The sequence below is a fragment of the Panthera onca genome, chromosome B1 (genome assembly GCF_046562875.1).
Source record: "Panthera onca isolate mPanOnc1 chromosome B1, mPanOnc1 haplotype 2, whole genome shotgun sequence".
NCBI classification, from domain to species: domain Eukaryota; kingdom Metazoa; phylum Chordata; class Mammalia; order Carnivora; family Felidae; genus Panthera; species Panthera onca.
The window spans coordinates 27,757,825-27,771,207 of NC_138342.1; positions in this window are offsets into that span (position 1 = coordinate 27,757,825).

The following is a 13,383-nucleotide window of genomic DNA, read 5'->3' on the forward strand; positions in this document are numbered from 1 at the left end:
CAGACATGTGAAATTATTGAGCCGACATGGTAGTTTTTTCCTCTAATCAACGCAATTCACTTCACTCTCCTTATGTACTTGTCGTACAGTTTGAGCAAGACTGATACATGCAACTTCTAGGAGTGAGCTCTGATAGCTTAGTGTTACAGGGCGCTGAGTCTGGAAAACTTGGCAGGGATCTACGTACTATCTGACAAACTGGGCTTACTTTTTTTTCAGTGTTGGGGTACTTTGAAGGAAAGCTCTGGTCAGACTCTTACCTCAGTGACAAGAGTCTTGTAGTGCCATTTGGGATGGATATGAGGCTGATCATACCAAATGTTGGAGTACTAGGACTTAAGTTATGGCGGAAGTGTAGTCCGAAAATGATACTAGTTTAATAAAACATAAGGAATATGGAAAACCGGTTAAAGAAACATTTAGGAGAAAGTACAACAGGCATTGGTGATGAGAGGTAGAGACATTGATAATTAATAATGTTGATTATTCATAATCAATTATAATTTTGCAATTATTGATAGATATGCCCTCAATTCTTCCAAATTCTTTACTCACAGTCTTTGAGCATGAAACAAATCCTCATATGCCCTACAGAAATACTGCAAATGGCATTTATCTCTAGCATAGAGAAAAATGTCAAAATTCAAAAGAGATATGTGTTTCTTAATTCACAACGCTTTAGCCATGCTTAATACATAGGTGGTCTTTAGCAATGCTTAATATATAAATGGTCTCCCTACCTTAATCCAAGAGAAAGAATAGAACTTTCTGTGTCAAAGAGAATTAGGTATATTTTCATAGTGTCTATGAAGTTTCACACATAAAGGGATGGTTTTTCAGAATAAGGGAAGAGAAACACAGGAGCATTGAATCATAAGATGCCCTCTGAAGCCTAGGTAAACCATATGAAATAACTTTATTTTTGTATCTAATAAAGTAGAGTGATCTCTACTCAGTACAAAAATACTGAGGTATTTTTGCATGAGGCAGGTTATTGAAGGAGTCCTAAATTTATTTGGAGTTGTTTGTTCACAGGTGATACCACTGTTAAAAGATAAATGAAAATAAAACGAAAAATGACAGTAATGTCTTAGCTTCAGTAATGAATGATTTCAAGTTGTTTATAATAATAAAAAGTCAAAACTTTAGATTTGAAATCTCTTAATGACCCTGTGGTTTGCTATATACCTGTATGCCTGGAATAATGTATTTTATATCATGTAAGATGTATCAAATATATACTATAGGTTATTTTCATAAGCCATCTAGCCATTTTCATGAAGTTCTGAGTTAAAAAAAAAAAACATTGTTTACCCCACCTTTATATTATATTACTTAATGGACAAACTTGAACATATGGATCCATGTTAACTGATAAATTATCATGCTCAGAATCATAAAACTAAGTATGTAATATTTCTCACAGACACACAAAAATAATAATAAATTGCTTATTTCTGTTTGGGTGTGTTGATCATAGGTATGGTTTATATCTACACAATCTACAGTTATATTTTGGTAGATGTCAATGAATATGTCCATAAAATATCTAACATCTGATCATCTTGACTGTAACAGTAAAACTAGATTCATTTTAAATTGCTATACCAAAATCACATCAAAAGCAACTGATTTATTCATTTGACAACTATATCCTCTGTTGCAGACCATGAGTCTGGAGTTCTGTCTTGTCCAGCAAGAGAGAAGATGCAGAATTGAATACAAGATAAGCTCACTATAGATGTGGAAGATGGCGGCGTAGGAGGACGCGGGGCTCACAGCGCGTCCTGCCGATCACTTAGATCCCACCTGCACCTGCCTAAAGAACCCAGAAAACCGCCAGAGGATTAGCAGAAGGGAGTCTCCGGAGTCAAGCGCAGACTAGAGGCCCACGGAAGAGGGTAGGAAGGGCGGCGAGGCGGTGCGCGCTCCACGGACTGGCGGGAGGGAGCCGGGGCGGAGGGGCGGCTCGCCGGCCAAGCAGAGCCCCCGAGTCTGGCTGGCAAAAGCGGAGGGGCCGGACGGACTGTGTTCCGACAGCAAGCGCGACTTAGCGTCTGGGAGGTCATAAGTTAACAGCTCTGCTCGGAAAGCGGGAAGGCTGGAGGACAAAGGGAGGGAGAGCTGCTGAGCCCCCGGACGGCAGAGCTCAGCTTGGCGGGGAACAAAGGCGCCAGCGCCATCTCCCCCGCCCATCCCCCAGCCAAAATCCCAAAGGGAACCAGTTCCTGCCAGGGAACTTGCTCGCTCCACGCAAACACCCAACTCTGTGCTTCTGCGGAGCCAAACCTCCGGCAGCGGATCTGACTCCCTCCCGCTGCCACAGGGCTCCTCCTGAAGTGGATCACCTAAGGAGAAGCGAGCTAAGCCTGCCCCTCCAGCCCCCGTGCACCTTGCCTACCCACCCCAGCTAATACGCCAGATCCCCAGCACCACAAGCCTGGCAGTGTGCAAGTAGCCCAGACGGGACACGCCACCCCACAGTGAATCCCGCCCCTAGGAGAGGGGAAGAGAAGGCACACACCAGTCTGACTGTGGCCCCAGCAGTGGGCTGGGGGCAGACATCGGGTCGGACTGTGGCCCCGCCCACTAACTCCAGTTATACACCACAGCACAGGGGAAGTGCACTGCAGGTCCTCACCACGCCAGGGATTCTCCAAAATGACCAAACGGAAGAATTCCCCTCAGAAGAATCTCCAGGAAATAACAACAGCTAATGAACTGATCAAAAAGGATTTAAATAATATAACAGAAAGTGAATTTAGAATAATAGTCATAAAATTAATCGCTGGGCTTGAAAACAGTATACAGGACAGCAGAGAATCTCTTGCCACAAAGATCGAGGGACTAAGGAACAGTCACGAGGAGTTGAAAAACGCTTTAAACGAATTGCAAAACAAAATGGAATCCACGATGGCTCGGCTTGAAGAGGCAGAGGAGAGAATAGGTGAACTAGAAGATAAAGTTATGGAGAAAGAGGAAGCTGAAAGAAAGAGAGATAAAAAAATCCAGGAGTATGAGGGGAAAATTAGAGAACTAAGTGATACACTAAAAAAAAATAATATACGCATAATTGGTATCCCAGAGGAGGAAGAGAGAGGGAAGGGTGCTGAAGGGGTACTTGAACAAATTATAGCTGAGAACTTCCCTGAACTGGGGAAGGAAAAAGGCATTGAAATCCAAGAGGCACAGAGAACTCCCTTCAGACGTAACTTGAATCGATCTTCTGCACGACATATCATAGTGAAACTGGCAAAATACAAGGATAAAGAGAAAATTCTGAAAGCAGCAAGGGATAAACGTGCCCTCACATATAAAGGGAGACCTATAAGACTCGTGACTGATCTCTCCTTTGAAACGTGGCAGGCCAGAAAGGCTTGGCACGATATCTACAGTGTGCTAAACAGAAAAAATATGCAGCCGAGAATCCTTTATCCAGCAAGTCTGTCATTTAGAATAGAAGGAGAGATAAAGGTCTTCCCAAACAAACAAAAACTGAAGGAATTTGTCACCACGAAACCAGCCCTACAAGAGATCCTAAGGGGGATCCTGTGAGACAAAGTACCAGAGACATCACTACAAGCATAAAACATACAGACATCACAATGACTCTAAACCCATATCTTTCTATAATAACACTGAATGTAAATGGATTAAATGCGCCAACTAAAAGACATAGGGTATCAGAATGGATAAAAAAACAAGACCCATCTATTTGCTGTCTACAAGAGACACATTTTAGATCTGAGGACACCTTTAGATTGAGAGTGAGGGGATGGAGAACTATTTATCATGCTCCTGGAAGCCAAAAGAAAGCTGGAGTAGCCATACTTATATCAGACAAACTAGACTTTAAATTAAAGGCTGTAACAAGAGATGAAGAAGGGCATTATATAATAATCACAGGGTCTATCCACCAGGAAGAGCTAACTATTATAAATGTCTATGCGCCAAATACCCGAGCCCCCAGATATATAAAACAATTACTCATAAACATAAGCAACCTTATTGATAAGAATGTGGTCATTGCAGGGGACTTTAACACCCCACTTACAGAAATGGATAGATCATCTAGACACACAGTCAATAAAGAAACAAGGGCCCTGAATGATACATTGGATCAGATGGACTTGACAGATATATTTAGAACTCTGCATCCCAAAGCAACAGAATATACTTTCTTCTCGAGTGCACATGGAACATTCTCCAAGATAGATCATATACTGGGTCACAAAACAGCCCTTCATAAGTTTACAAGAATTGAAATTATACCATGCATACTTTCAGACCACAATGCTATGAAGCTTGAAATCAACCACAGGAAAAAGTCTGGAAAACCTCCAAAAGCATGGAGGTTAAAGAACACCCTACTAACGAATGAGTGGGTCAACCAGGCAATTAGAGAAGAAATTAAAACATATATGGAAACAAACGAAAATGAAAATACAACAATCCAAACGCTCTGGGATGCAGCGAAGGCAGTCCTGAGAGGAAAATACATTGCAATCCAGGCCTATCTCAAGAAACAAGAAAAATCCCAAATACAAAATCTAACAGCACACCTAAAGGAAATAGAAGCAGAACAGCAAAGGCAGCCTAAACCCAGCAGAAGAAGAGAAATAATAAAGATCAGAGCAGAAATAAACAATATAGAATCTAAAAAAACTGTAGAGCAGATCAACGAAACCAAGAGTTGGTTTTTTGAAAAAATAAACAAAATTGACAAACCTCTAGCCAGGCTTCTCAAAAAGAAAAGGGAGATGACCCAAATAGATAAAATCATGAATGAAAATGGAATGATTACAACCAATCCCTCAGAGATACAAACAATTATCAGGGAATACTATGAAAAATTATATGCCAGCAAATTGGACAACCTGGAAGAAATGGACAAATTTCTAAACACCCACACTCTTCCAAAACTCAATCAGGAGGAAATAGAAAGCTTGAACAGACCCATAACCAGCGAAGAAATTGAATCGGTTATCAAAAATCTCCCAACAAATAAGAGTCCAGGACCAGATGGCTTCCCAGGGGAGTTCTACCAGACATTTAAAGCAGAGATAATACCTATCCTTCTCAAGCTATTCCAAGAAATAGAAAGGGAAGGAAAACTTCCAGACTCATTCTATGAAGCCAGTATTACTTTGATTCCTAAACCAGACAGAGACCCAGTAAAAAAAGAGAACTACAGGCCAATATCCCTGATGAATATGGATGCAAAAATTCTTAATAAGATACTAGCTAATCGAATTCAACAGCATATAAAAAGAATTATTCACCATGATCAAGTGGGATTCATTCCTGGGATGCAGGGCTGGTTCAACATTCGCAAATCGATCAACGTGATACATCACATTAACAAAAAAAAAGAGAAGAACCATATGATCCTGTCAATCGATGCAGAAAAGGCCTTTGACAAAATCCAGCACCCTTTCTTAATAAAAACCCTTGAGAAAGTCGGGATAGAAGGAACATACTTAAAGATCATAAAGGCCATTTATGAAAAGCCCACAGCTAACATCATCCTCAACGGGGAAAAACTGAGAGCTTTTTCCCTGAGATCAGGAACACGACAGGGATGCCCACTCTCACCGCTGCTGTTTAACATAGTGCTGGAAGTTCTAGCATCAGCAATCAGACAACAAAAGGAAATCAAAGGCATCAAAATTGGCAAAGATGAAGTCAAGCTTTCGCTTTTTGCAGATGACATGATATTATACATGGAAAATCCGATAGACTCCACCAAAAGTCTGCTAGAACTGATACATGAATTCAGCAAAGTTGCAGGATACAAAATCAATGTGCAGAAATCAGTTGCATTCTTATACACTAACAATGAAGCAACAGAAAGACAAATGAAGAAACTGATCCCATTCACAATTGCACCAAGAAGCATAAAATACCTAGGAATAAATCTAACCAAAGATGTAAAAGATCTGTATGCTGAAAACTATAGAAAGCTTATGCAGGTAATTGAAGAAGATATAAAGAAATGGAAAGACATTCCCTGCTCATGGATTGGAAGAATAAATATTGTCAAAATGTCAATACTACCCAAAGCTATCTACACATTCAATGCAATCCCAATCAAAATTGCACCAGCATTCTTCTCGAAACTAGAACAAGCAATCCTAAAATTCATATGGAACCACAAAAGGCCCCGAATAGCCAAAGTAATTTTGAAGAAGAAGACCAAAGCAGGAGGCATCACAATCCCAGACTTTAGCCTCTACTACAAAGCTGTCATCATCAAGACAGCATGGTATTGGCATAAAAACAGACACATAGACCAATGGAATAGAATAGAAACCCCAGAACTAGACCCACAAACGTATGGCCAACTCATCTTTGACAAAGCAGGAAAGAACATCCAATGGAAAAAAGACAGTCTCTTTAACAAATGGTGCTGGGAGAACTGGACAGCAACATGCAGAAGGTTGAAACTAGACCACTTTCTCACACCATTCACAAAAATAAACTCAAAATGGATAAAGGACCTGAATGTGAGACAGGAAACCATCAAAACCTTAGAGGAGAAAGCAGGAAAAGACCTCTCTGACCTCAGCCGTAGCAATCTCTTACTCGGCACATCCCCAAAGGCAAGGGAATTAAAAGCAAAAGTGAATTACTGGGACCTTATGAAGATAAAAAGCTTCTGCACAGCAAAGGAAACAACCAACAAAACTAAAAGGCAACCAACGGAATGGGAAAAGATATTTGCAAATGACACATCGGACAAAGGGCTAGTATCCAAAATCTATAAAGAGCTCATCAAACTCCACACCCGAAAAACAAATAACCCAGTGAAGAAATGGGCAGAAAACATGAATAGACACTTCTCTAAAGAAGACATCCGGATGGCCAACAGGCACATGAAAAGATGTTCAACGTCGCTCCTTATCAGGGAAATACAAATCAAAACCACACTCAGATACCACCTCACGCCAGTCAGAGTGGCCAAAATGAAGAAATCAGGGGACTATAGATGCTGGAGAGGATGTGGAGAAACAGGAACCCTCTTGCACTGTTGGTGGGAATGCAAATTGGTGCAGCCGCTCTGGAAAGCAGTGTGGAGGTTCCTCAGAAAATTAAAAATAGACCTACCCTATGACCCAGCAATAGCACTGCTAGGAATTTATCCAAGGGATACAGGAGTACTGATGCATAGGGGCACCTGTACCCCAATGTTTATAGCGGCACTCTCAACAATAGCCAAATTATGGAAAGAGCCGAAATGTCCATCAACTGATGAATGGATAAAGAAATTGTGGTTTATATACACAATGGAATACTACGTGGCAATGAGAAAAAATGAAATATGGCCTTTTGTAGCAACATGGATGGAACTGGAGAGTGTGATGCTAAGTGAAATAAGCCATACAGAGAAAGACAGATACCATATGGTTTCACTCTTATGTGGATCCTGAGAAACGTAACAGAAACCCATGGGGGAGGGGAAGGAAAAAAAAAAAAAAAAAAGAGGTTAGAGTGGGAGAGAGCCAAAGCATAAGAGACTGTTAAAAACTGAGAACAAACTGAGGGTTGATGGGGGGTGGGAGGGAGGGCAGGGTGGGAGGGAGGGCAGGGTGGGTGATGGGTATTGAGGAGGGCACCTTTTGGGATGAGCACTGGGTGTTGTATGGAAACCAATTTGACAGTAAATTTCATATATTAAAAAATAAAAAAAATAAAAATAAAAATAAAAAATGCACACACAAAAAAAAAAAAAAAAATGAATACAAGATAAGCTAATATCTGGGAGGAGACAAGAGCCCCAAACAGGGGTTTTGTCTCCATTTTTATTGAGCTCACAAGATATTACCCATGTGGTTGAACATGAAGAAAACAATGTTTCCCACGTGAACGTGGAGAAAACAATCAGACAGTAATCATCAACTTGTGTGTGTAAGAAGCAAAGGGTCTGGGGGGGCAAGGAGAGTTTGTGATCAAGGTACATTGGCACCAGATGGAAAGTAATTCCCTGCAGGTGATATAACAAGTTACTTGTGATTCCATTACAATATTTCACTAGCTAGGACATTTTCGCCCCGTGGTGGCAGTTTTCCACCCTAACCTTTTTTCTAACCCATTTATGTAAGAAGAACCTATTTCCCCACAGTCCTCTTAGTGAAAAGGGCAGACAAATTAACATTTCTTTTCAATTTTGAATGCTTTATTTTGGAATTAGGAAGTCATGGTTATTTTGACTTCACATATGCAATCTGAAATCTCAAAATAAGAAGATTCATAAAAATTATGGAAATATTAAAATAAATACTTTTGTTTGAGAGTTCCACTAAATCTATTTTAGTGTTATTTACAAAACTTACAAGAAAACCCCCACCCCATCTTCATCTAATATTGAAAATAATTGTGTAGTGTTCATTTTATCTTTTTTTCCCCTTGGATCAATTTTTATTTACATTCTAGTTAGTTAACATATACCATAGTATTGGTTTTAGGAGTAGAATTTAGTGATTCATCACTTACATAAAACACTCAGTGCTCATTACAAGTGCCCTTTTTATACCCATTAACTATTTAGCCTATTCCCTGCTCCCCTCCCCTCCAACAACCCTCAGTTTGTTCTTTATAGTTTGTTAAGAGCCTCCCTGTCTTTTTCTTTCCTTCCCCTATGTTCACCTGTTTTGTTTCTTAAATTCTACATGAGTGAAATCACATGGTATTTGTTTTTCTCTGACTGGCTTATTTTGCTTAGCATAATACACTCTGGCTACATCCACATGATTGTGATAATATTCTTAAATATTATATATAATTCATATATGTGTGTGTGTGTGTGTGTGTGTGTGTGTGTGTGTGTGTGTATACATACATACCTCTACTTTATCCTAATCAGTCATTGGGCTCTTTTCATAATTTGGCCATTGTTGATAATGCTGTTATTAACATCAGAGTGCATGTGCCCCTCAGAATCAGTATGCTTGTGTCCTGTGGATAAATACCTAATAGTGCAATTCCTGAGACATAGGGTAGTTCTATTTTTAACTTTTTGAAGAAACTCCAAACTGTTTTCCAGAGAGACTGCATCAGTTTGCATTCCCTCCAACAATGCAAGAGTGTTCCCCTTTCTCCACATCCTTACCAATATTTGTTATTTCTCGTGTTAACTTCAGCCATTCTGACTGGTGTGAGGTGATAACTCATTGTGGTTTTGGTTTGTATTTCCCTGATGATGAGTGAGGTTGAGCATGTTTTCATGTGTCTATTAGCTATTTGCATGTCTTCTTTGGAAAAACTTTCATGTCTTCTGCCCATTTCTTAACTGGATAATTTGTACTTTAAGTATTGGGTTTGATAAATTCTTTACATGTTTTGGATACTAACCCTTTATCAGATATGTATTTTGCAAGTGTCTTCTCCCATTCTGTATGTTGCCTTTTTGTTCTGTTGTTTCCTTCGTTGGGCGGAAGTTTTTGTTTGTTTGTTAATTTTTGTTTTTGTTTTTTTAATATTCATTTATTTTTGACAGAGAGAGGGAGAGAGAAAGACAGAGTGTGAGCAGGGGAGGGGCAGAGAGAGAGGGAGATACAGAATCCATAGCAGGCTTCTTCAGGGTCTGAGCTGTCAGAACAGAGCACGATGCAGGCTCGAAGTCACAAACCGTGAGACAATGACCTGAGCCAAAGCTGGTCGCTGAACTGACTGAGCCGCCCAGCTACCCCTGTGCAGAAGCTTTTTATCTTGATAAAATCCCAATAGTTCATTTTTGCTTTTGTTTTCCTTGCTTCTGGAGACGGGTCTAGTAAGAAGTTGTGATGGCCAATGTCAAAGAGGTTTCTGCCTGTCTTTTCCTCTAGATTCTGATGGTTTCCTATCTCACATTTAGGTCCTTCAACCATTTTGAATTTATTTTTGTATATGGTGTAAGAAAGTGGTCCAATTTCATTCTTCTGAATGTGGCTGTCAAGTTTTCCCAACACCATTTATTTAAGAGACTGTCTTTTTACCATTTCCTTGTGGAAGATTAATTGACCATATAGTTGTGGGTCCATTATTGGGTTTTCTATTCTGTTCCATTGATGTATGTGTCTCTTTTTGTGTCAGGACCACCTACTGTCTTCATCACTACAGGTTTGTAATATAACATGAGGTCAGAATTGTGATGCCTCCAGCTGTACTGCTCTTTTTCAACATTGCTTAGGTTATTTGGGATCTTTTTTGGTTCCGTGAAAATTTTAGGTTTGTTTGTTCTAGCTCTGTGAAAAATGCTGGTCATATTTTAACAGGGATTGCATTAAATGTGTAGATTGCTTTGGATGGTATAGACATTTTAACAATGTTTGTTCTTCCAACCCATGAGCATGGAGTGTTTTTTTCACTTCTTTGTGTCTTCTTCAATTTTCTTTCATAAGTGTTCTATAGTTTTCAGAGTACAGGTCTTGTACCTCTTTGGCTAGGTTTATTCCTAAGTATCTTTGGTTCGGTGCAATTGTAAATGGGATCAATTCCTTGATTTCTCTTTCGCTGCTTCATTATTGGTGTATAGAAATGTAACAGATTTCTGTACATTGATTCTGTATCCTGCAACTTTGGTGAATTCATGTCAGTTCTAGAATTTTTTTTTTTTGGTGGAGTCTTTCAGGATTTCTATATAGAGTATCATGCCATCTGCGAATAGTGAAGGTTTGACTTCTCACTGATATGGATGCCTTTTATTTCTTTTTGTTGCCTAACTGCTGAGGCTAGGACTTCCAGTACTATGTTAAATAACAGTGGTGAGAATGGACATCCCCTTCTTGTTCCTGACCGTAGCGGAAATCTCTCAGTTTTTGCCCATCGAGGATGATATTAACTGTTGGTCTTTCCTATATGTCTTTTATGATATTGAGGTATGTTCTCTCTACGCCCCCCTTCGTGGAGAGTGTTTGTCAAGAATGGATGCTGTACTTTTTTGAATGCTTTCTTGTGCAGTGTTCATTCAAGCAAAGGCTCTGCAGATACTGCGTGGAAGAGACAGAAATGAGACACAATCCCAATTCTCCAGGTACTCACCAAAGGGAAAGATGAGAAAGTAGCACAAGGAAGCATGTGTCAGGGACTCTAGTTGAAGAACAACAACAAAAATTACTATGGGAGTGTATTGGAAGTATACAAACATGGATTGTTTCACTAATTTTTATGCCTATTTTTTTCTCTAAGACATTTCTTTGGAAACTTGGGCAGCATAATGAACTTTATAAAAAAGGCTGGAAGCTGTCAAAGCCCAATGTAGTCACGGAAGCAAAACTTATTTTCTCATACAATGTAACATCTACCTCTCTGTATTCTTGTCTTTGCCCTTTGGTCTGGGGGCATCATCCCATGCGGAGTACATTAAAAAAGAAAAGACTTGATCCCCTTTCACTTTAACATACATGCATCTTGTTTTTGCGCAAAATATACCAGAATAACTTTTGAATCAGATAAGCTACCTGTTGTAAGACCAGTATTTCCTGTTAATTAAAAGCAGATTAAAAGTCCCCTGAGTTTTCCTGTCATGGCATAGTTTCCAGAAAAAAAAAAAAATTGCGGCCAATTTACTCACACATATTCAGTAGAAATATGTATTATTCTAGATTTTCTCCTTCCTTCTTTTTGAGGGAGCCATGGACAAGGTTGTGATAACAAAATCCTGAATAATTAACACATTGATCATTGCGTGTCATTGCCATATTTCGATAGCCACATTTGGGAGAAGGCTGCCGTGTTCTCATCAGAGTCACATAATGCCTGAGTTGTGACTAAGTTCCATCTGGATGAGCAGCCAGCTTATAACAATCTTGGAAAAGCTTGCAGGTTTCTCAAAAAAGCCCCAGGTACTTTTTCTGCAAAACCCAGGGCTTTTCTAAGATTTGTTTTCTCAGGTTGGTTTGTCTCAAAACCAGTTTTTCTGGAGCCTGTTACAAGGCTTACCATGTGCCAAAGAATCAGAATTAAGTTTGTTTGTGTCAGGTAACTTAGAAAGCATGATGCCAACTAATAGATATTTGTTACCATATAGCCATACACATTTTCATTAAATCATGGGAGAGTTTTCAGACTTTTTTACTGTCTGTAAAAAACAGATTTTTTTTTTTTCTGGAATTGATTTTCAATAAAGGACTGATTGGGAAAATTTGATAAGTAAATCTCATTTTATAATTAATATTTGTATACTAGTTACATATGAAGGGAAATATATGATGAGGAAATAATTGACTTTAATTGTCTGTAATATAAATTAGATTTAAAATTGTAAGAAAAGGTAAGTAACATATTTGGTGATAGAGTTAATAATATTTTGGCCATGCTAATCTTCTGTGTATCATTCCAATTTTGATATTTGTGCTGCTGAAGTGAGCACAATAATACCTTGAATATAAGAAAATCCATTAAAATACATAAAATTATACTATTTTCTTAATAATATCATGACAAATGCTACCTAAATTTTTGTCAACTTCAACTTGAAAGAAGGAGTTTTTAATTTTTGAAATATGCATAGATCACTTATCAAAACTACATTCATACTTCTAAATTTATGAATATAATCAAGTCTATGTTTTTAAGCATCTCTTCTCCAAGATCACATATGTGCACATATGAACACATGCAATATAATTCCTTTACTTTTTTTTGGTCTTTATATATGTTAATTTTGTAAATAGCTTACAGTTAGCTACAGCACTTTTTGAGCACAAATATAAAATTAGAATATTTGGGTTTGAATAGTGACTCTGTATTTTACTGGTTATTTTGTGTGAATTTGATGAATGACTTACTGTTCCTGGGCTTCATGAATGTCACCTACAGAATAGGATATAATAAAACTTATTTCACATATATACGTAGTCAAATATTATTCATGTTAAAAGACCATTATATTCTGCAACATATCTTGTGTATTTTTATGTGCAAAATATTTATTTACTATGTGTATATTTAATTATATATAATGTTTATATATGTATGTGTATATTTATTTATATATAGTGTTACACTGAGATAGACAAAACAAATGTGGAGCAATGTAAAATATAATAAATTTTATCAAAAAATTGTAATCTATTTCAGAGAGAAGAAATGACCATATCAAGCATTCAAGTAGTGACACAAATGAAAGCAAACAGCACAAGACTGTGCTGCCTAACAGTGATTAATGCCACAAAATATTGTCAAAGTTGAAAGGCCTGGGGACTCAATGTGGCATGAAACTATACGGGAGTATATTTGAATATGTATATCTGATATATTGGATATATATCTGATATTTGGATATCTGAAAAAGATGGGTATGGTTGAAGCAGGAGAACTTTGATGGATAGTAATAGTCAATGGATTAGATGAGTTAACAATACAGCATCTCAAATAGCAGTAAGAGCTAGGCTCTTAGAACGG